Below are 21466 nucleotides of genomic sequence, written 5' to 3' on the forward strand. Positions count from 1 at the left end.
TCTTGGGTGCTCAGGATTTTCACAAGCATGCTTCCAGCCCAGGACGCAGCAGCCTGCTTGCTTTTCTCGTAGCCTGAACCCTTGGCGTTCAGGACTGGGGGTGGGGGTGGGGGGATTTTAGAAGCTCATATTTGACCGGGGCAGGACTTTCCAAGAGTATAAATTATTTTTGTCTTCCGGGTTTTATTTGTCCATGTCCAGGCCAAAGACAAATGAACAGGGCGGCCCTCCTGGAACCTGCGGAGGGTCCCCACCCTGCGCCCGTCTCCCAGGATGTGCCGGGCGGTGTGGAGGGGGTGTTTCCTTCAGGCGCAAGCCGGGTATTTTTTGCAAACTTTATTCCCGGGGGTGGCGATGATGGGGAACGCCAGACGCCCGGCGGGAGCGAGGCCCCGGGAGGAGCCAGATCGCCGTGTCGGCCCGACACGCGCCACAAGTGGTTCGCAGAAGGAGGGAGGAGCGCGGCGGCCCGGGCCAAGAGGAGCCCGTGCTTCTGGAAGTCACCCTTCCTCGGCCCCGTGTCCCTCGTCCCCCCGTCCCTTCCTCTTTGCCGACGAGAGGAATGACGCCCAAGCCCGAACCGCCGTGCGCACGCAACCTGGTGGGTGGACGCGCGCCACCAACACCGCCGCGACATCGCCACCCGGGGAGGACTCCCAGGGTGGAGGGCACGGCCGGGACGGGGACGAGGGGGAGCCCGCACCTGGGGCGGCAGGTGCGGAGGCGGCGAGCCGGGCGGCGCGTGAGGGGCGCGCTGGGCAGGGGTCGCGGGCCGGGGAGCGGCGGACGCGTCCGAGCTCCGGGCCGGGGCCGGGCGGTAGTGTCGGGGGCTGGCGGGCGGGCGGCCGGGCCGGCGGGGGACGACGGCGGCGGGGCGCGCGGCCGGGAAGCCATTTCCTCGCGGCGCCCCTGGGGGAGCCCGAATGGCCTGCTCCCGGCCGCCACCGCCGCCGCGCGAGTCGGACCGCCGGGCGGGCCGGATGCAAAACCAGGTCACCGGTTGGCAGACGCGGCGCGGAGGGGCGCCGGGGCCGGAGGAGGGCAGCGGCCGGGAGCCGGCCGGGCGCGCGGGCCCGAGAGGCGGGGACTCGGCGGCCGGGCCGTGCTCGCTTCCTGCGCCTATAAAAGTGGAGCGGCCCGGGCGGGCGGTGCGGCCCCGGCTGCGGCCGCCCCTCTGCGCCCGGGGAGTTGACATTCTGCAGGACTCGCGCGACGTCCCGTCGCCGGCGCTCCCCGGGACCCCGCCGCCGGGAGGAGGGGGCGGAGGAGGGTGGAGACTGCGGGGCTTGGCCAAGGAAGGCGCACATCCTCAGGCGGGCGGCCGTGACGCGGCGGGGATTAACTTTGCATGAATAATGTGAGTGCGCTGGGGAAGGAGACCTTCTGCTCCCGGGCTCGGGCAGCGCCCGCAGGCGGCCTTCCCCGGGCAGGGGCGCCCGACCCGGCAGGCTGGAGGACACCGGTAATTTGGCCGGAGGACGGCGCGGAGGCGGGGGTGCGGGGGAGGGGGCGACGGTCCCCGCCGTCCGGGGGGTGGGCAGGAGGGCGACGGGGGTGTCGCGGGAACCACACGGGGTGCGAGCGGCGACGCCGGGCGCGCACGCGCGCGCGGGCGGGCGTGGGTGGGGTGTCAGCCGCCCTGGTACCCGCCTCCGGGGGTTCGCGCCCCGCCTGGGGGTAGGAGGTGCCCTCTCCGCCCGGGCACCGCTCGGGGAGCCGCGGCGTGGGCAGCGGCGGAGCGGGGCGGCTGGGGCGGCGGTGTTCCTCAAACCCCGAGCCCGGCTGTTGACAGCCTCCTTGTGACATGGAGTTTGGCATCCTCAGCGCCGAACCGAGTGGAAGTTTCCATGATGAGGAAGTTCTGTGACACGAGGGTTCGGAAAAGGTTGGCAGACACCGGGGCTGGTGGTGGGGCGGGGGTGTGTGTGTGGAGGCGGTTTAAAGGGACTGTGGGTCCCCCATCGCCCCTGTTCTCCTGCCCCGGAACTCCGGGCTTTGAGAGGGGACCGATTCTGCGGGTGGCGTGCCCTGGTGCCCGTGCCTGGCGACTTGGCTTCTCCCCACCTCCCCGGGGAATGGGGGGCGACGTCGCTCGCCTCCCGGTTCGCGCTTCTTGCTTCGCTTCTCTTGACGCAGCATCTTCCCCTGGGGCCCCTCGAGTCGGTTCCAGTCCCCGAGTTGTGCCAGCTGCAAGGTCGCCACCCCACCCCGGGCACCCCTCGGAGAAGGACTCATTGGGGGAGTTTTTACTCCAGGTGGATTTGGCCCTTCTCGGCTGCAGTTGTCATTTGTATTTGCCGGCGACCATTGTAGGCTCAGTATTAGTGCTAATTCTTAAGCCTTCTGATTTGTTTTAATGGGGGCGGGGTGAGTGTTTTGTTTACGGAAGGCTCAGTGTATAATTTTTCCCCAAATGGGAAATTTTACAGGAAGGGTCTAGAAGCATAACAGTTAGTGAAGTGAGTGAAAGAGAGACAAGAGTTTACCTGGGCAGAAAAGCGCAGACTCTACGTCGGCCCCGCTCCGCACACGTTGAGAATTTGTGAAGATTCAAACGCTAAGCCTCATCAGTAAATAAATGAAACAGAGTCTTCCCTTTAGCATGTTATTGTTCTTAGGTGCCAGTGAGAGTCAGTTTTAAAGACCCGTTTTGAAGTTCAAAAAATTAAGCATTCCTTGGACAGCGTATTAATACCAGAGCACAGCAGTTTCTGATAGTGATACATGTATTGGGTGATGCAGACCTGCTGGACAATAGCTTTGCCTTCTTTTAGTTTCGTCTGCGTATGTACATTTCAATAATATATAGCATGCTGTGCATTGCAAGGTAATACAAATTGCGTTTTAGTCAAAATATTCCATGATTCAATCTGAATATTCACGGTGAGGGATCTGCTCCCTAATTGATTTCTGCTTACCTCTTTTATTATGAAACAAGTCAGGGACTAGGAAACATGAAAGAAGAAGGTGTTTTGATGAAAGTTATTTTGAGCAGTGGACGTTTTCAGGAGTTTTCATGCCAGTTGGCTAAGCGTTTTAATTGACTCCAACAGAAATTCAATACTAAGCGATTTGTTTGGGCTGGGATATGGGATATGGGAAGGTATTGGTGAACAATCACTTATTATTTGTGCACGTTGAAAAGATACTATCAGAATCCTATTTTTAGTGAATTTCAAAGTTTTATTATGTATTGGAAGTGGTATCATCTGCTAGTAAATATGATTTGCTTCTCTTTTCCAACAAGTGAAATAAGTGATACTGAATTTAGCCCTAGACTTTTTTTTTTAAATGAAGCAATTCCTGTTGGCATTACAAGGCAAAGGCATAATTTTATTGACATTGGAACATTATAAAGTAACTGACCTTTAAAAGAGGAATAAACATTCCATTTTCCCTCCTTTTAGATTCTTTGTAGTAAATCCTACCACAGAGATGAATTAAGGCAACTTCCTTTTCATTTAGCATCTTTGGGGAAAGGAGATTTCTTAAAATTTCCTTAAGAGCAGAGAAAGTTGTGGATCCTTTTCCTTTCCTGGGCTTTTTGCAGTCGTTTGAAGCACAGGGTGTGTGGACCCACAAATGGGATTGCACCTTTCTTTTTTTAGTAAGCTCATCTTTTTGATGGAAATCAGAGTAAAGGTGATTGGTTTCTTCAGCTCCTTTTTGTCATTTTATTGTAAGATTATGTGTTACTTCTTTAAAAAGCCCTCCCCTGACCATTGGAGCAGAGGCAGCCTCCCATTCCTTCTCAAAGCCATGGCATTGTTTTTTGCTTCCTTTTTTTTTTTTTTCCCTTCCTTGGTCTTATTTTCCATCTGAGTTGTTCATTTCAGTTGCTACTTGTTGAGTACCTGTCTAGACTATAGAGTCCTTGAGAAAAAGAATCTTGACTGTCTCGTTCACTCGTGATTCTCTGGCATCTTGAACAGTGCTTGGCACACAGTAGGTGCTGGATCAATCTTTGTCGAATAAATAAATGGTTGTGCCCAAACACTGTGTTCCAAAAAATACCTGACTAAGCATCTAACTGGGTACCAATTGGATGCGCCAAGATCTGTGCCTGTGTATGTGTGTGTGTGCCATGTATATATGTTTCGATTTTTATCTCTCTCTTTTTTTGGATACGAAAGCTAGCCCTGCTCTATGTAGTGACAACGCAGAGAGTTATTTCTGTGAGTTCTTCCTGGGGGCGTTTGCCTTGAGTACATGGAAATCCTCAGCAGCAGTTTGTCTTACATGGTACCTTGATTCCCTGAAGACACTGACCTTCAGCTCCCTGGGTTCCAGCAGAATCTTTATGAGTTCCAGAGGCATTGTCAGTGCGGAGAGTGAAATTCCAGGGAACAGACATCGCTGGGTGATAGCGATGCCTTCTCACTCAGCAGGTTCTGGTGGTGCCTTTGGCCTTGGCAGCCCTAAGGGGACCAAGGGCATGTCGTGGTATAGCTGGTCTACAGAAGTAGATGTTGGGGAGGGCGTGAACGGGACTGTCAGGAACCAGCACAAGATAGAAATATCCCTTGGTAGTAGATTAGGAAGCAACCTAGTGGTTACCCTATGGGTAAGTTACGTCAGTCAACCTCTCCCCTTTTCCCTTTTCTGCACTTCATGAACAGATTCTGAACCTGATGATGGTGGAAATATTTCACTATCTGAGTTTCCAAGTGACCGAGGTATGACACACAAGGGGTCATCTTCAAATGAGCTATTCATGGAAACTCTTGTGACAACTGAAACTAAAAGGAAATTACAGTTGATGGTTCTGGTCATTTGTTTTTGTTTGTAGAGTATTGGCTTCCAGAAATGTGTCTCAGTAAATGCATAGTAAAAATCCCGCAAAGTGACGAGACTGGTAAAAATGGCAAAGGAGGAGAGATCAAAATCTTGTAGAGGAGTACAGATAATCAAACTGAAATCGTAAGTGCTTATTGCTTTTCAGTATTTAATTTCGCTCTGAGCTTCTCAGTAGCCAAGTTAACAGAAGCAAATGCAGAGTGGAAGCATTGATGTGGCAGGTAGGCCTTGAAGCTGTAAGGATAGATCAGATAACATTTGTAGAGTGCTTACCATGGTACATGGCAACTAGTATCTGCTCCTATGAAATGTCAGATCATATAATGGCCAATACTTGAACTTCATTTCTACGGAAAATGAAGTAAAATTCTTTATATGGTCAAGTCTTTTACCAACCCTCGAGGGAAAAAAATGCAGAAGGCGTAATAATGGAAAGTCACCCAGTGGGACTTTATCTTTGGGGGTCTGAGGTCCCATTGCCCCGCAGAGGAGATTCGGGACGCTGTCCCCTGTGCAGAAGGAGAGCTCAGAAAACCTAGAGGAATGAATGGTTAGCATGTTCTTCAGGCTGACTTCCTCAAATATCCAGTATCTCCGCCAAGCTTTTAAACTGGAACAGTCTGGGGGACGGGACAGCCAGGTACTTGGAAATGACCCTATGGCCATAAACCTCTCTCAACGGGTGGCCTCCATACTTTGCGCTTTAGCCTGTACAGTTATCGCCCTGCAGGGCGGTGTGTTTGTTTTTGTTTCATTTCTGTCTTCCCCTCTGAACTGTGCTGATGGGCTATGGGTTTACTCATCCTTGACTTATAGCACCTAGCAAAGGCTTTGACACATGGGCACAAGGGAGAAGCTCGTTGGACGAATGAATGAGAGGGGGAGAAGGGGAGACGCTTCTCTCTCTTTTCTGATAGTGTATCAGGTGTCATCTTCTGTCTTAGTTTTGCCCGTTGTGAATGTTTGCTGCCTGGATTACATTGTATGTCCATATCACAGCAGGGTAGTTTGCTAGAAGGGCTTGTTCTAGTGTCTGAGCTGGTTGAGCAATAGATGGCAGGTGAACTCCTTGCTTTATTTAAAGTGATTTTCATTACTTGATTTGATTCCTCATTCAGTCTACAAAAATGTGTGTACCTCGTATGTGTCTGGGCCTGTTTTTGCAGCTCAGTGTGTAGCCTAGTGAGCTATGAGACAGTATGCATATGTTAATGCAAAGGGATTCTGAAGTGGTCTCCACTGGGATGGAATGGATATGCCTATCGGGGTCCCTCGTATGGCCCCCTAGGTGACATAAAGTTCTTTTAATCTGAGGATGTGATGGTTTTGTGGGTTGTGTCGCCCATGTGTATTAGCGTAAATTGCAGTGCGATTCACCCGGGACTGTCTTGGGATTCATGCGGTGTGGGGTTGAATACATTTAGGCTGGTGAGTCTTCTGATTCAGGGTGTTCGCTCTCCACCTTAAGTTCCCAAAGTGTTCGTCAATTACAGCATTTAAGCAAATGGGGGAGGGGAGGCTATCCAGATCACTGAGTCACAGATAACCTATTTCTCTATCCTCCTCTCGGGAATCGGGCCAGCTGACAGTGAGAATCGTGATCTACATTTAATGCTAATGTTGCCTGTCCATACTGTCCTAATTTCCAGGGACTTTGGATCTTTATGTACTGGCAGCTCTTCCTGTGCAGTACTATTTTTACTGAGTAAGAAACTGAGCTCTGCTGTGAACTTAAGTATCTTTTTCCAAATGGCAAGTCAGGAGAGCCTGGAATTTGGACCCAGGAACCTTGACTCTGTCCCAGGAAGCATATTGTAGCCTTTTCATCATGATAGACACTCTAACATATACGTATACATATACACATAATATACATATACGTATGTATACGTGTATACAACACATACAATAATATGTATATCATGATATGCAACGTGTCTATAACAGTATAGTAATACGTATAATAACATATGCATACATGTGTGTGCCTGTGCGTATGTGTGTGTGCGTGCTGAGAGTGGACTGTGGATGGGGCACATATAACAATTAGAAAAGGACTGATCTGAACTAATTACTCATTCAACTTCCTCTTTCTAATAAAAGAGATCTTAAGGATTATGCCTTCTCTTCTGGGACCAAGAACGTAGGGGTTTATTCAAAAAGTCATGAGTGATAACCTGATGAAAGCAAAAGCTTGGACAAAGGAATGTTAATTGACAGCGGGTATGTCTTCTTCATCTGGGAAGTACACTTGTGTGATTCCTCTGGAGACCCAGGAGTGTTCATGATGAAGAGAGTGGAGAAGACAGTCCTGGTTTTGGTGGCAGACTGTATGATTGTGGCATCCAGGGCCCACTGAATATTCTGACTCTTGTGACTTGTGTTGTTCCATGGTTCTCAAGATGGTTCAGATATACTTTCCCCTCTTCTGTTTCTCTTAAGGCTCTGTTTTCCCCAGATTTCAGCCACGGTTGTACAGAACAGGTGCTCAAAAAAATCATGATTGATATTAGCAGTCATGACATTCCTGGGTTCGGGTTAGCTTTTTCGTGTTGCTCTTCCATATGCGGCAATGTCTCACCACTTGCATGTCCATACATGCAGAGTCTGCCTCTGTGACAAGTGCGTGTCATGTTCTCACATACAGTGAAAAAGGCACTGCTCGTCTCTGGCGTCAGCTGTGGTTCCCATGGCAAGAAATGCCACAGTTATGCTGATGTCCCCAGCTACACATCCTGTCATCACTTTTAGGCCTTCTCCCTACTCCTAAATGTTTCGGCAGATCTTCGTCAGATTTAACTTTTTATTTGTTACTCTATGGGAAATCCCGAGTTTAACAACTTAACGCAAGCATTCTCAGAGTCTACATTTATGCTTGTGTGCATGTGAATCTCCAAGAGGGAGAGCAGGTACCAAAACTTACTGGGTCAGCATATTCTTTGTGTGTGTGTGTGTGTGTGTGTGTGTGTGTGTGTGAGAAACCACAAACGACTAAAGTTCAACGCAGAAGGTTGTGAGGAATAGTTCATAGTACTGCACTTAAAAAATTGAGTACAATTTGTTTTAACTAGCCCCACAGCTGAAGCTTTGTGCTCTTCTGTAGAAAATCTATCAGTTTGTATTCAGCACTGATTAATGCCGCCATTGTTGAAGTGTTTGTGATTATGTAAAAATCAGGCTAACTGGCCGTTACTTCAAAAATATTATAATCATAAAATATATCTTTCCTTGACTTCATTTCTGGTATTTAGGTACATTAATTTCCGTAAGACAGAGAATGGGTTATTTCTGCCATATATGTTTTTGTTTACTTTTTTGAATTTCACCTAAGCTTCATTGTAATTTCTACCCCAAGCATCTGGAAATCTAGAATAATGTATTTATATTGGAATTGTAGTTACAACAGGGGGAAGCATAAGGTTGTATATTCTTGTATTATTTGTCTTTTATATAAGAAATAGAAACCAGGGGAACCTTATACAGGAAATCTTTTTTAAAACAATTTAAGTTATGGCCTATGTGGATGATGAACATGTCAATTTATCCTGTAGTGTAGTAGTTGTAAGGGACTCTTGAAAAAATATAATGCTAGGCATTTGGCTTATTAATTTAATCTCACTATAGATTCGTAAATGTGACGTATTGCTAAGGTGAAGGCATCCTCTGGAATGTACTCTGCATGCATTCATTTGCTGTTAATTAAGAAGCTGTGTTCAGATTTATCTTTATTGAAGTTGTCATGAAAACCAAGGCGTAAAATAAGGAAACTTGCTTCTTTTCTCCTGGAATCTGTCCATCCCTCCACCCATTCAACCATCCATCCCTCCATCCCTCCACCCATTCATCCATCCATTCCTGCATCCATCCCTCCACCCATTCATCCATCATATATGCACTGGGCATCTACTGGGTACCAGGCTCTATAGTAGGTTCCAAGACACCATGGTGAACATTTAAAAATCCTTGCTGTAGAGATACTCAGAGTCTCCTGGGTCAATCAACAGGAGTTAATTTAGTGTAGACCAGTGTTTTTCAGCCTCTGAACTATTGACATTTGGGGCCGAATAATTCTTTCCTTTGAGGAGCTGCACTCATTACTGTAGGATGTTTAGCAGTATCACTGACCTCTACCCACTAGATCCCAGTAGCTCCCCCGACACGCCAGTTGCAGCAAGGAAAAATGTCTCCAGATATTGCCAGATGTCTCATGGGCAGGAAAGTCACCCCCACTGACAACCACTGGTGTCGAGTTAAGAGCCAGAGCTGCAGAGTGGGGATGTGTGGATTCATGTCTTGGCTTCCCCTGGCTTCATTACACTTGCTTGGTTTCCTCATCTATAACATGTGAAGATTAAATGAAATAGTGTAGCACTTGACCTGCAATTCAGTGTTCCTAAATATTAGCTCTTCCTAGTGGTGGTAGAATTAAGGCTTCAACTGTTACGATCAACTACAATATTGATAAGCTCTGTGATGGAGTAAGTACAGTGTACAGTGGGGACCCATAATCCGGAGTGGGGAGAGTTCTAGGCAGTAAGAACACCATATACAAGTGCATGAAATGGAATAAAAGTATGAAGCATTTGGGAAATTGCAAGGAGCTTAGTCTGACGTGCACAGGGCAAAAAATGAAGCCGTAGGAGCAGGTAGAAGCCACATGATGAAGACTTTCCAGACCAAATAAGGAAGATGGACTTTATCTTGACAGCATGGAGAGACGAAGGAATGGTCAGCACATCAGATTTTTATTTTAGAAGGGCTCTTGGGGATAGGTCTTGAGTGGGACAGAGACTGGAAATGGTGAACCCAGTTAGAAGTTCTAGAATAATACACTGAGAGAGGATGGCTGCTAGAACAGAGGCAGTTATATGTTGCTGTGAAGTCTTTGGGAACAGATTTCCTTTTCTCTAAGATGTGGCAAAATTTTAACATTTAATTCCAATAAGGCATATTTTTAGCAAGCTGGCTCTACATTTGGGGGAATTTCAAGTTTAATTTGAAAGCAGATTACATGATAGGTTCTCTTTAAAGTGTTTTCAAATGAAGCTTAATTTAAAAACTATCTCACAGCCTATTTGTCGCTGTTATTACTCAAGGATTTCTCTGCTCTTAAGTGCTGATTTTTCTACCTGATAGGGATTTTATTTCTTTAATGATTGAAATTAGAGATGGGTGGAGAGTATGAATCCATGAATGAATGAATGATAGTGACCTTATAGAAATACCACCTAATTTAGAATGAGAATATTTTGGACAACTCTCTTCACTTATCTGAGCTTTCATTTCCTTAGTCATGAAATGGTAAGAGTAGATAAATTAGGTAATTTCAAAGTTATCCTTAGTCCGGGCATCATCAGGATTAACTTCTTCATATTGCAAATTTTAGTTTTTAAAAATATTGCAAAATATTTTACAAAAGTAGACTTAGCGTCAGAGACAGCCCTACCTGGGGTAATATAAAGTCAACAATGATTTCTTTTCCTTTTACATTCCCTTAGCGTGATGACTTCTTATCATTGTTTGGTCTTATTTCTTAGTAATCCCAAACAGATTTTCTACAAATATTTTCTATAATAGGCCATATAATAAATATTTTCAGCTTTTCAGGACTACTCAGCTCTGCCCTGTAATGCAAAACCAGCCATAGATAACATGTAAGCAGTCATGGCTCTGTACCAATAAAACTTTATTTACAAAAACAGAAGGTGGGTTGTAATTTGCTAACACCTACTAGCTGAGCAGAGTCCAACAGAAATATAATGTGAGCCACATAGGTAGTTTAAAATTTTCTAGTAGCCATGTTACAAATGAGTAAAAAGCAACCAGTGAGTTTGACCTCAATAGTATATTTTATTTCATCCAAAAATTATTAACATATAATCAATACGAAATACCAATGAGATATTTTGCTTTTTGTATTAAACCCTTAATATCTGGTGTATATTTTACATTTGTAGCACATCTCAATCTTGACCTAGCCACATTTCAAATGCTCAATGGCCATTAGTGGCTAGTAGCTGCTAGAACTGGGCAGGACAACTTTAGCCTTAAAAATCTATCGTTCTAGGGCTTCCCTGGTGGCACAGTGGTTAAGAGTCCGCCTGCCGATGTAGGGGACATGGGTTCGTGCCCTGGTCCGGGAGGATCCCGCATGCTGCGGAGCGGCTGGGCCCGTGAGCCATGGCCGCTGAGCCTGCGCGTCCGGAGCCTGTGCTCCGCAACGGGAGAGGCCACAGCAGTGAGAGGCCCGCGTACCGCAAAAAAAAAAAAAAAAAAAAAAAAAAAAAAAAAAAAATCCATCGTCCTATCAAATTCCATGCAAAAATAAATTGTATACATTATTTCAAGTGATTGAGACACTTAAGTTTTTCTTGCCACGTATATTGGTTAGGAAAACACTATCTACACTTTGAAATAAAATTGAAAATGCATGGGAGCTAAAGAAGGTAGAAGTTTATCTTTCACCCATGTGAAGTTGAAAATTGCGGTTCCTGATTAGCTTGGGGACTCTGCTCTATGGCGATTCTGAGGAATCCTGATTCCTTTGGTCTTGGGCTCCTCCATCTCCAGCTCAAGGCTTCCAAGGCCATGTCTTCACTGCATCAGACCCCTGAGAAGGCAAGAGAGTGCAGAAACACACCAGCCTCCTAACTGCCGCCGCTTGGCAGTGACCCAGAATCATTTTGCTCTGATTCCACTGGTGAGAACAATGCCGTGCCCACCTCCCGCTGAAGAAAGCAGGATGAGAGATACAGCCCCTGTCTCACAGCTGCTTTTCTGCGATGCCTCTGTGCTGTAGAAGGGGAAGGGGAGCCGGAACATTTGGTGGCCAGTGAACTGTCTTTGCCACCCTGTGTAATTCTGTTTTTCAGTTCTTCTGAGGCTCTCCTCACAGCACTGTCTTCGTACTTCTGGAGGCACTGGCAAGTGATGGAAACATCCCGATAGCAATGACATAACCCAGTTCTGGGTTTTGGTGCAGTACCACCCTCCTAGCTGACCCAGTTCTGTTTCCTCACTTTCTGCTCACTTTTACGAGATGGGTCATCATTCATCTGGCTACACCCGGCTTTCCCTTTTAGTCTTTGATCATCATTTTGATTTTCTTGAGAGATCTCTGTGGGTCATAACATGTACATAGTGTTGGGAGTTTACTGATCAATCCTGGTATAATTGGCACATTATGAATGTGCTGATTTTTTTAAAGGAAACTAAAATTTAAAGTAGAGCTATCAGGAAGCAGAGGGCAGAGCCGATTCTTGGTGTGTTGACAGAGGAATTGAAGTCCTTTTCCTGGAATCATTCTGCAGAGCTTTAGACAGTTTAAATAAATGGCTTATTACATAATGTCTTGACTAAAAATAGCAATTTGCCTAGTATTTATTCTACTTATCATTCCTTACTACAATGGGGAACGCTCTTTTTTAGTCAAAAAGGATATTTGCTTGTTTTCTTCCCAAATTGTAAATGTGCTTGATCAGATATTCATCCAGTTCTACAGAAGTGCCTCTGGCGAAGGAAATGTTAGAGGGGCATGAATAATAAAAGTGAGGTAAAGGAAAAGAACAAAGAAGCTCTTTCCCTCGAACGTTGTGAAAACGTACTTAATTATTATTAAAATGTCTTAATCTGAGAGTAAAGAAACACTTGCCAAGTGCACATGTGTTTTAGATTATGAAGAAATAAGACCAAGTGATCAGAAGTATCATGTTAAGGACCTGTAAAAGGAAAAGAAAGAACTGTTTGCCTTTATATTACCCGAGGTAGGGCTGTCTTTGACTTCAAGTCTATTTTTGTAAAATATTTTGCAATATTTTTGAAAATCAAAATTTGCAATATGAAGAAGTTAATCCTGATAAAGTACCTCTCAGGTACAGAATCCAGCTAATTTTTTTTTTTTTTTATTGTAGTTGATTTGCAATGTTGTTTTCATTACTGCTGTCCAGCAATGTGATCCAGTTATACATATATATATATATATATATATATATATATACACACACACACATATTCTTTTCCATTATGGTTTATCACAGGATATTGAATATAATTCCCTGTGCTATACAGTAGGGCCTTGTTGTTTATCCATCCTATACATAATAGTTTGCATCTGCTAATCCCAGCCTCCTACTCCATCCCTCCCCCAACCCCCTCCCGCTTGGCAACCACCAGTCTGTTCTCTATGTCTGTGAGTCTGTTTCTCTTTTGTGGATGGGTTCATTTGTGTCATATTTTAGATTCCACATGTAAGCGATATCATATTTGTCTTTCTCTTTCTGACTTACTTCACTTAGTATGATCATCTCTAGTTGCATCCATGTTGCTGCAGATGGCATTATTTTGTTCTTTTTTATGGCTGAGTAACATTGCATTGTATATATGTGCCACATCTTCTTTATCCGTTCTTCTGTCGATGGACGCTTAGGTTGCTTCCATGTCCTGGCTACTGTGAATAGTGCTGCTGTGAACATTGGGATGCGTGTATCTTTTTGAATCCAGCTAATTCTTGATATTCCATAATAAAGAAGGAATCATTTTCTCAGTAATCCCCAACTTGTTCCTGGCTCATCACTGGGTTCCTTGGGGCTCAGAGTAACCTGCAGTGTGGGCACCAGTCATGTCCTATTTTAAAGTCCTGTCACAGAGCAGGGAGGAGAGACACCCTCCCCGCTTCCCTTAGAGGCCAAGTGTGTTGTGGGGAGGGTGGAAGCTGAGGGTCCTGGGTCCTGGACTGGTTGAGAGCTGGGGCACTGGAGAGAGATCAGGAGTTACGGGTGGGTGGCGGACGTCCCTACAGGTGCTGAGTTGGCTTTGTCCCCTTCTAGCTCGTGGTCTCTCTGGCAAGTGAGTTAACCACCTTGAACTTCAGTCATCTCACCTATGCAGTGAAATAATATTGGTACTTACTTGACGGCATCATAGAGGAGATTGAGTGGAATCGAGTTTATGGACTGCTGAGCCCATCCATAGTGCCTGGGGAGTGCCCAGTACATGGGAAACAATTTTATCATTATCTTATTATTACAAAAATTGTAAAAGTGATGGTATTCAGTCAGCCTTCACCCTGGAAGTACGGCGCTTGATTGTACAAAAGGCAGGAGATCAAAGAGAGAGACCCAAAAGTCAACCTGCAAGTTTCCTTGATCATTTTGTATCATTCGTTATTCTTTTTTTCAGTTTTAAATTGTTAGGGTGTGTTTACTGGTAACAATCTCCTTTTTATAGATGTCCTGGCATTTTTCATCCTCAAGAGATATGTTCCATGGTCCATCGTTGAACTTAGGGAACCCTCAGGGTCTGTGGAAAATAAGAATAATAGACGTAAATAGTTTATCTGTACCATTTTTAAAGATTCCACATATAAGCGATATCATATGAACCTATTTACAAAACAGAAAGAGTCTCAGATGTAGAAAAGAAAGTTATGGTTACCAAAGAAGAAACATGGTGGGGAGGGATAAATTAGGAGCTTGGAATTAACATACACACACTACTATATATAAGATAGATAATCAACAAGGACCTGCTGTATAGCACGGGGAACTCTACTTAATACTCTGTAATGACCGACATGGGAAGAGAATCTAGAAAAGAGTGGATATGTGTATATGTATAACTGATTCACTTTGCTGTACACCTGAAACTAACACAACATTGTAAATCAACTCCACTCCAATTAAAATTTTTAAAAAATAAAGAAGAATAAATGTTTGGTCACCTGCCCAGGACTGCAGCCACTTGAACGCAGAGTTGGCTCTCCCACTTGGATTGAATGTCGTGCTGAAGCTGACCACCTTCCTGCCTTTTTTCATAACATCTACTCCTGTCTCTTGCTCTGATGCTGTTCTACTGTCCACAAGCAAACTTCTGTCCCTGACGGTTTCATACCTATTTTTTCCTGCTTCTGTTTCAGCACAGCATCCTAATATCCTTCATTCAGGGAGCTCCCCCAGTCCTGCCATGATTCATTAGGATTGAGATCCAAAGTACCTCCGCTTCTGCCCTGCTGCAGCGTGCCCCTTTCATGACAGTTTCCCTCACCCCTTTGTCCAAAGGTAATATTACATGTTTAGTCACTTACTATACGCATTTCTTCACTGCCCAGTGTCCAAACCTCATATTGGTCAGTGAGATGGATATTTCTCTGCTGGATTTGAAGTTCCAAGAGGGCAGGGGCTGTGTGTTGAACAAGTTTAGTGGAGTCTAGAAGGCAGGCCCAGTACGTAGGTGCTGAGTAATGCTTTCCTGCTGTTTTGACTAACCACATGCGGGCTGTTTTCGTATAATTAGGATGAATCTAATTTTAAAATGAACAACCGTGTGTCCTCAGATGAACCAGAATATACACTTACAAGGCGCTGCTGTCCTGCATTATAAATAAGGGAATAGGTTGTCCGGCAGAAAAGCTCTGCTGTTCTTTTCCCTTAAAAAAAACAAAACAAAAAAAAAACCAAAAAAACTCTCCACACATCAGAGCTGAGATAGAAGATCTTCCCATCCCCTCACCTAAGTTGGCAAGGAATCGGGGCCCCAAAGTGGATGTTCTTGGCAAAGATGAAACCCAGCGAACATCCACAAGTTAAGAAGAGAGGCTTCTGAGGATTTGTAAAGAAACGTCCTTAAGAATGGCTTACGGTGACTAGACCCTAAGGGGGGCGCCTAAATCCCATCCTGGGTGACAGCGGGACTTCCTCAGGCGATGGCTTCAGGTTTCTGCAGGGCCGTGTTCTGAGGCCCTTGGAAAGTGTCAGCTGCATCGCTGTTTACAGACCTGTTGCTGGTGTGGGGAGCCCCTTGCACTCATTGCCGCCGTGGCATCCCTCAAGCTCCGAGCATTTTCTTGAGATTTTTAACATCTCAGAATTCCCACTGCAGGGAAGATGAGTGATTTAACATCGCCCTGAGGGGGTTTATAGTTCACTTCTCTTCTTTGTCTAGCAAGGTTTTGAAATAGCTGCTTCATTTTGCTATTCTGTGGTTTTCAATCCCCACTGGTAATTCATTAAAGTTCATTTGAACCACGGCTGCCGTTGTTTTCATCTTTGGCTCTTCCTGGCACCAGAGTAAGACCCCTTTCTCGGAGTCAAGTGTTACTTATTTGAGTTCTTGCAGAATTTTGACTTCATAGGGATTGTGCTTGCATTCCCTGCCAGCCTTGAGCAAAAGTTGTGGCTTTGCCTGTGCCCTCGATGGGAGAGAGAGGAATGTGCCTGGAGTTGGGTTTCAGATGGTCTGAAAGAAGTCGGTCTAGAGCCTGTGGCTCAGAGGATCCCAATGATTCTGTGCTTAGGACTTGGGAATGGGAAGACCGGCCCCTCTGCTAGAGGGCTACTGTGGACCCAGAGAGTTCTCACATCCGAGGAACCTGGGGCTCAAGTGGCCGCCAGCCTAGTCTCTCTTCAGAAGACTTGCCATTAGAGTTTGGGTTCCCCAGAAGCAGACCCTGAGATGAGAATTGAAGTGCAAGTCGTTTTAGGGGGAAGGTAAAGAAAACACCCATAGGAGAGTGGGGAAGGGGGCCAGAATGGGGATAGCAGTCAATAAGGAGGCATTATTAAACCGGTTACCACTGTGGGCACACTGGGGAGCCCTAGGAGACGGCGTGGATCATGTCTCACAGTTACCCACCCAAGAGGCAAGGGAGTACCTACTTCTTCACCAAACCTGTCAGGCATCCGTTGGGGACTGCCTACAGAGGCGACTGATTTCCCGGCATTTCAGGACTGCCACTTGGGCAGCCAACAGCACACCTTGAGGCAAAGGAATGCAGTTTTTGGCAGCTGGAAGACAAGCTCATGGGCATTGAAGTGGAGCCCATGAGGAGGGGGGTCAGGGCACCAGCATCGTCTGCTACATGTAAGCCTTCCTTGTCAGTGGCATATATCCCTGGAGGGCAGCCTGTAGTGCTCATTTCCACCCAAGGATCTCTGGCCTCTTTTGGACTTCTGCTTCGTATTCACGAGGCACAGACTGCCTTTAGCTGGAGCAGTGGAGCTGACCCCACAAGCACCTGGCTCAGAGTTGACTAGAGAGGGATCCAGTGAAACAGGAGGCACAGCCAGATCCCCAGCTCTGTTTCCTTACCCTCATCTCTCTCCCACACTGTCTCCCTTCTGTCTAAGACCTCGCTTGTTGCCCAAGATCGCCTAGTGGTCCTGGCGAGCACGTTCTCTTTCCTAATAGCTTCTGCTCTTGCCTCTACCAGGCTTTTTTTTTTTTTTTTCCCTTTTGTACCCCTGGAACATGGTTTCTCGACCTGGGTGCTATTGATATTTGGGGGCACGTAATTCTTGGCTGTGGGGGATGCCATGGGCATTGCAGAATGTTTAGCAGCCTCCCTACCCTCTACCCTCTAGAGGCCATTAGTGTTCCACCCCGGAGTTATGACAGTGAACAGACGGTGATTGCCCGTTGTCCCCTGGGAGGCATAATTGTCCCCATTGAAAACCACTGCCTTAGACCAGTTCCAAGTCCCCCTGCTTCCCTCCCCCAAGCTCCTCGCCAATTACACTTACCCGTCATGGCCGGTGGGGAGAGGCATCCCCAAATCTGCCTCCTCTTCCACCTGCCCTATTCCCACCAGGAATCGGGAGTCAGGAATCAGTGCCCTGGTCTGTGGGTCTGTCTGTCTGTCTGTCTGTCTCTTTTTCCTCCCTTCCCCTCGCTTCTCCCCATCTGCATGGTGAACAGCTGCAATTTGGAAGATGCCACTTTTCCTTTCTTCCTCCCTTTTAAAGCTTCCTGCTCAGTTCAGTGAAGCAAACACTATAATGGGAAAACAGCTAATAACGTGAGATGGCACATTCAAAAAATTTTGTTCGTTCATTTTTTTATCAAACCCGTATCCTGTACCAAATGTGTGCGAGGTCCACGCTCGGGTGCAGTGGTGAGCCCATTCCCTCGTCCCTCCAGACGGGTCCACAAAATGATTACACGAAGGACAGCCTCACCAAAATCAAGACTGTTTTCATTTTATCAATACATGTATATCCCGGATTCCGGTGGCCGGAAGTACAGAAAGCCAGTATCGTACCAGGAACAGTTACAATTACTGTCAGTGTTTCCTCGTGTGGGAATTCTAACTCCGCGGCTTAGAATTATGAAATCCTGCTTTGAACTACAGAATTTACCTCTGTCACGTTCAGAAGTATGTTTTGAGCGCGGTCCACCTTGACAAGCGGGTTTCACAGTTTAACCGGTGCCTGAAACAAAGTGTTAATAGATCTTTCACACTCCTGTTTGCCGGCATCATCTCTGCTGTTCCTGCTTTGTTGAGACAAACAAGGTAGTTGTCCACATTTTGGGGTAATCCCGTCCAAAGGTGGCTTCAAGCAATCCCAGAGAGGGTGGCCTTGCCACTGCTTGTTTGGGCTGAGGGTTGGTTATGGAGAAAAGGAAACGGTGCAAATCACAAAGGGGAGGATGTTGAAGGCACGAGGATGCCTCCTTTGCAGTGAGTACCGCCTGTGGGGATGCTGGGGTCGTGCCCCAGTCACGGCTGCACGGCTGTGCGGTGGGAGTGTGTCCCACGCGGCCCTGCTCCTCTGCACCCACACGTCTCAGACTGCTGCCCCCAGGCTGGCTGGTGGTAAAGGCACAGAATCTCCTGCCCCAGCCCTGCCCAGCCAGACTCTGCATTTCACCAAGATCCCCAAGGGCTTCACCGCAGTGGGAGTTGAGCTTTTGTTCTGCTTGCATCTCCTCAGGTAAAAAATATGCAGTCCAAGCATACAAAAGAGTTACCGGGGTAACCCTGGTGGGTATTGACTAACCCATTATACCCAGGTTATTGTTTTTCAGACTTGGTAATCAGCACGTTAGTGGGCCCCGAGTCAACGTAATGAGTCACATCAACAAAAGTTTTGGGTAAGAAAGACTAGAATAGAAGGTATTAGAGTAAATCACATGTTTTTGAAGCATTTTATTTCATTAAAAAAATGCAGGCACATGCACACACACAGACACCCCACCTTTGTATGTCCTGGGTCATAATAGCAAAATAGAATTCTGGCTGAGGTTATGGTAAAAAACAAACAGGCAAACAAACCCCCCCAAAATGAATGTATCTCTTTATATATATGCAGATCAGTGTTTTAAAAAAATAAAACCCCAAACATATGCATTTGATGAAGTGTGGCCCCTCAACTCTCCCCAGAGATGATGAGACTATATTCCCTAAACCAGATTCCTGAACTAGTAAAATGTCTAAATAGCATATATGAATGTTAAAATGATCTCAGTTGCACGTTCATGACAGTAAGCATTTACATTTCACCCTCAATTTCAAAAAACAACTCTCTATCAGAGAATACCTCAAAATCTTGAAAAAGACGCCTTTAAAGAAAAGCTCGTTTTAAATCAAGAAAATACAACTGTAGGCTGATGGAAAGACATCCATTAACTGGAAGGAAATGATAATTTTGAACCCAAAAGAAATTCCCCAGGTTATGAGAAGTACAGGGTATCCCAAAAGTGGTACTGCTGTTTCAAAGTTTAATGTCTTCAGAAGTGTGAATGCTACACACTGAACAAAAAATGATCTGGAAGTTTAATCATTTCCATTTCTTCAGCATTCATTTAGCTTTGCAGAGTTTGAAAAGTCAGTTTTTACTTTTAACTTATTGTTTCAGGGGTTGACAGCTTCCATCAGAGAGACTGAAAAAAAAATTAAAATGAAAAATCTCATTGTCCGTGGAATTGTTTCCTTAATTTCATTTTCAGATTGTTGATTGCTATCATAGAAAAATACAGTGGATTTGGGGGGAACAAAATTACTTTGCAAAAGCCACAAAGCTCCACGAGTGTCCAAGAGATGGGGGTAATGAAGCTTTCCAGAGCATTCTTGTCTGAATTTGTAGCATTAATCCTTCTGAAGATATTAAACACCTGGGAGCTGGAAGGCAACCATGTCACTCTTTGAGCACCCGCCTGTGTGAAGCTGAGGCCCAGAGACCTTGAGAGTCGGATTTCACCACGTGTGGGAGAGAACTAGTCCTGGGGCCTCAGCTGGGCACTGTGAAGGAGGGTGCTAATGCCAGGATGAGACACGGTTTCAGGGCAGGGCTTTCAATCTCCCAGACAGGATTCGGGCCAGGATCCGTGTCCGTGAGAGTGCCTTTGCCCTGCAGAGCTGGTCCTGAGCTTCCCCTCCATCCTTTCAGACCCCTTCCCACCTTCTTCCTCATCCACGGGGCCTCCGACTTTGCTGGAATGGTTGTGTCCCCACGTGGTGCCTTAGAAGGATGCCAGGGAGCTAACTAAAGCAGTATTCCATGAAACAGGATTTCAGATATGCTTTGAAGGAACAGTTGAAAATGTTTTCTTTGTTTTCTTCTGTAATATGTCTGTCAACGCTATAGACGCTTTGCTTTATTAAAATTGAAAAAAACATGACGGTGTCCATATTCTTGAAGAATGCTGTGTTTGGGGGGACATTTAAAATATAATTTTACATGTTGTAAAAGGTGAGAAAACTAGTGTTCCGTCTCTAACTAGGTGTAAGTGTTAAAGTAGGTGGTTTAGCTCATTTTTTAAAACCATCCTGTTTGTTCCAAAACTTTTTGCTAGTGCACAGCTCTTTGAGAATATATATTTATGTATATGTGTTCAGATTATATAATTTGAGTATATATGAACATATGTATTTTGAACATATGTTGAATATTTATTAAATATATCATTTGAAACCAATATGAGAAAGGATTTGGAGATATTATAAATGGTAGCATGTTATAACAACTTCTTATGTTTATTTATTTCTAAATGGAATAAATTGCAATTCCTCAATACTGTGGTTTGATTTTTTTCCGTAAGTTGTGTTTTTACTTAAACAAATAAAACATTAATTTGAATAATATCAACTTGTAGTTATTCATATTTGTCATAAAGTATTTTTAGCAATTTTTTTGCTTGTTTGAAAAAAATCCAATATTTCAGGCTCTCACTTCTTGTTGCATGATGGTTACAATTGTATAAAGTAGCACTGTTGCCCTCAAGACTAATGAGAACATGACAAATTTTGAGGTCCATGCCAAAAGAACATTTTGTTTTTGGAACATTAGCTGTAGAAAACCACATATTAGTGGAGTGGTTTTCCTTTGTGATTTATCATAGATGTTATGTTCATTCAGTTGAAAAGTACAGTTCATTGTATTAAGTCATTCTTCTATCTATAGCATTTTGGACAGATTTCATATATACACTTTTCAAATTAGTAAGAAAGATACATGTTTCCACGTGTACCAATCTGATATGACTCCACACCACGGAATCAACTGTGCCCATCTGTAAATGTCTGAGGCTTGAACCCCTCCCTATACCTACAGTTCCACAGTCAGCTATACATTGTATGCAGGGTCTGCACAGTCCTTGGTTCCATCCAAAAAATCCGAGATTTTTTTTTTTATGAAGTATCAAAGGCAGAATCTTTGCTGGAAGCATTGTGTGTTTGAATTACCTACTGTAGCTTTTCCTTTTCCACATAAGAAACCTGAATCATAAGAGGAGCCATTAATCCTACAAATTCTAGTAGGTCTATCATAGAGCTTAGGCAGTCAAATAGTTTTGTGCCAACTCAAGTAGGTTTTGTTGGCTGTTGTGTTGGAACTCGGCAGTAGTGCTATGATTGATGAGTAGTGTTTGCCATGAAATAACCATTAGCAGTGGTGGC

At 45.3% G+C, this 21466-nt stretch overlaps 1 protein-coding gene across 3 annotated transcripts in view; it reads left to right on the forward strand.

The window, feature by feature from the left end:
• Positions 1 to 441: 441 nt before the first annotated feature.
• The window catches only part of THRB (thyroid hormone receptor beta), a 392434-nt gene continuing 371409 nt past the window's right edge, over positions 442 to 21466 (forward strand). The window contains exon 1 of one of the 3 annotated variants that reach the window (XM_079923063.1): positions 442 to 601. The gene's annotated coding sequence lies outside the window, so the exon portion shown is untranslated. Of the gene's footprint in view, positions 602 to 1188; positions 1463 to 21466 lie in introns of those variants that run through there. The other 2 variants (XM_079923061.1, XM_079923067.1) reach the window with 2 other exon arrangements.

This window comes from Stenella coeruleoalba, assembly GCF_951394435.1.
Source record: "Stenella coeruleoalba genome assembly, chromosome: 5".
NCBI lineage: Eukaryota > Metazoa > Chordata > Mammalia > Artiodactyla > Delphinidae > Stenella > Stenella coeruleoalba.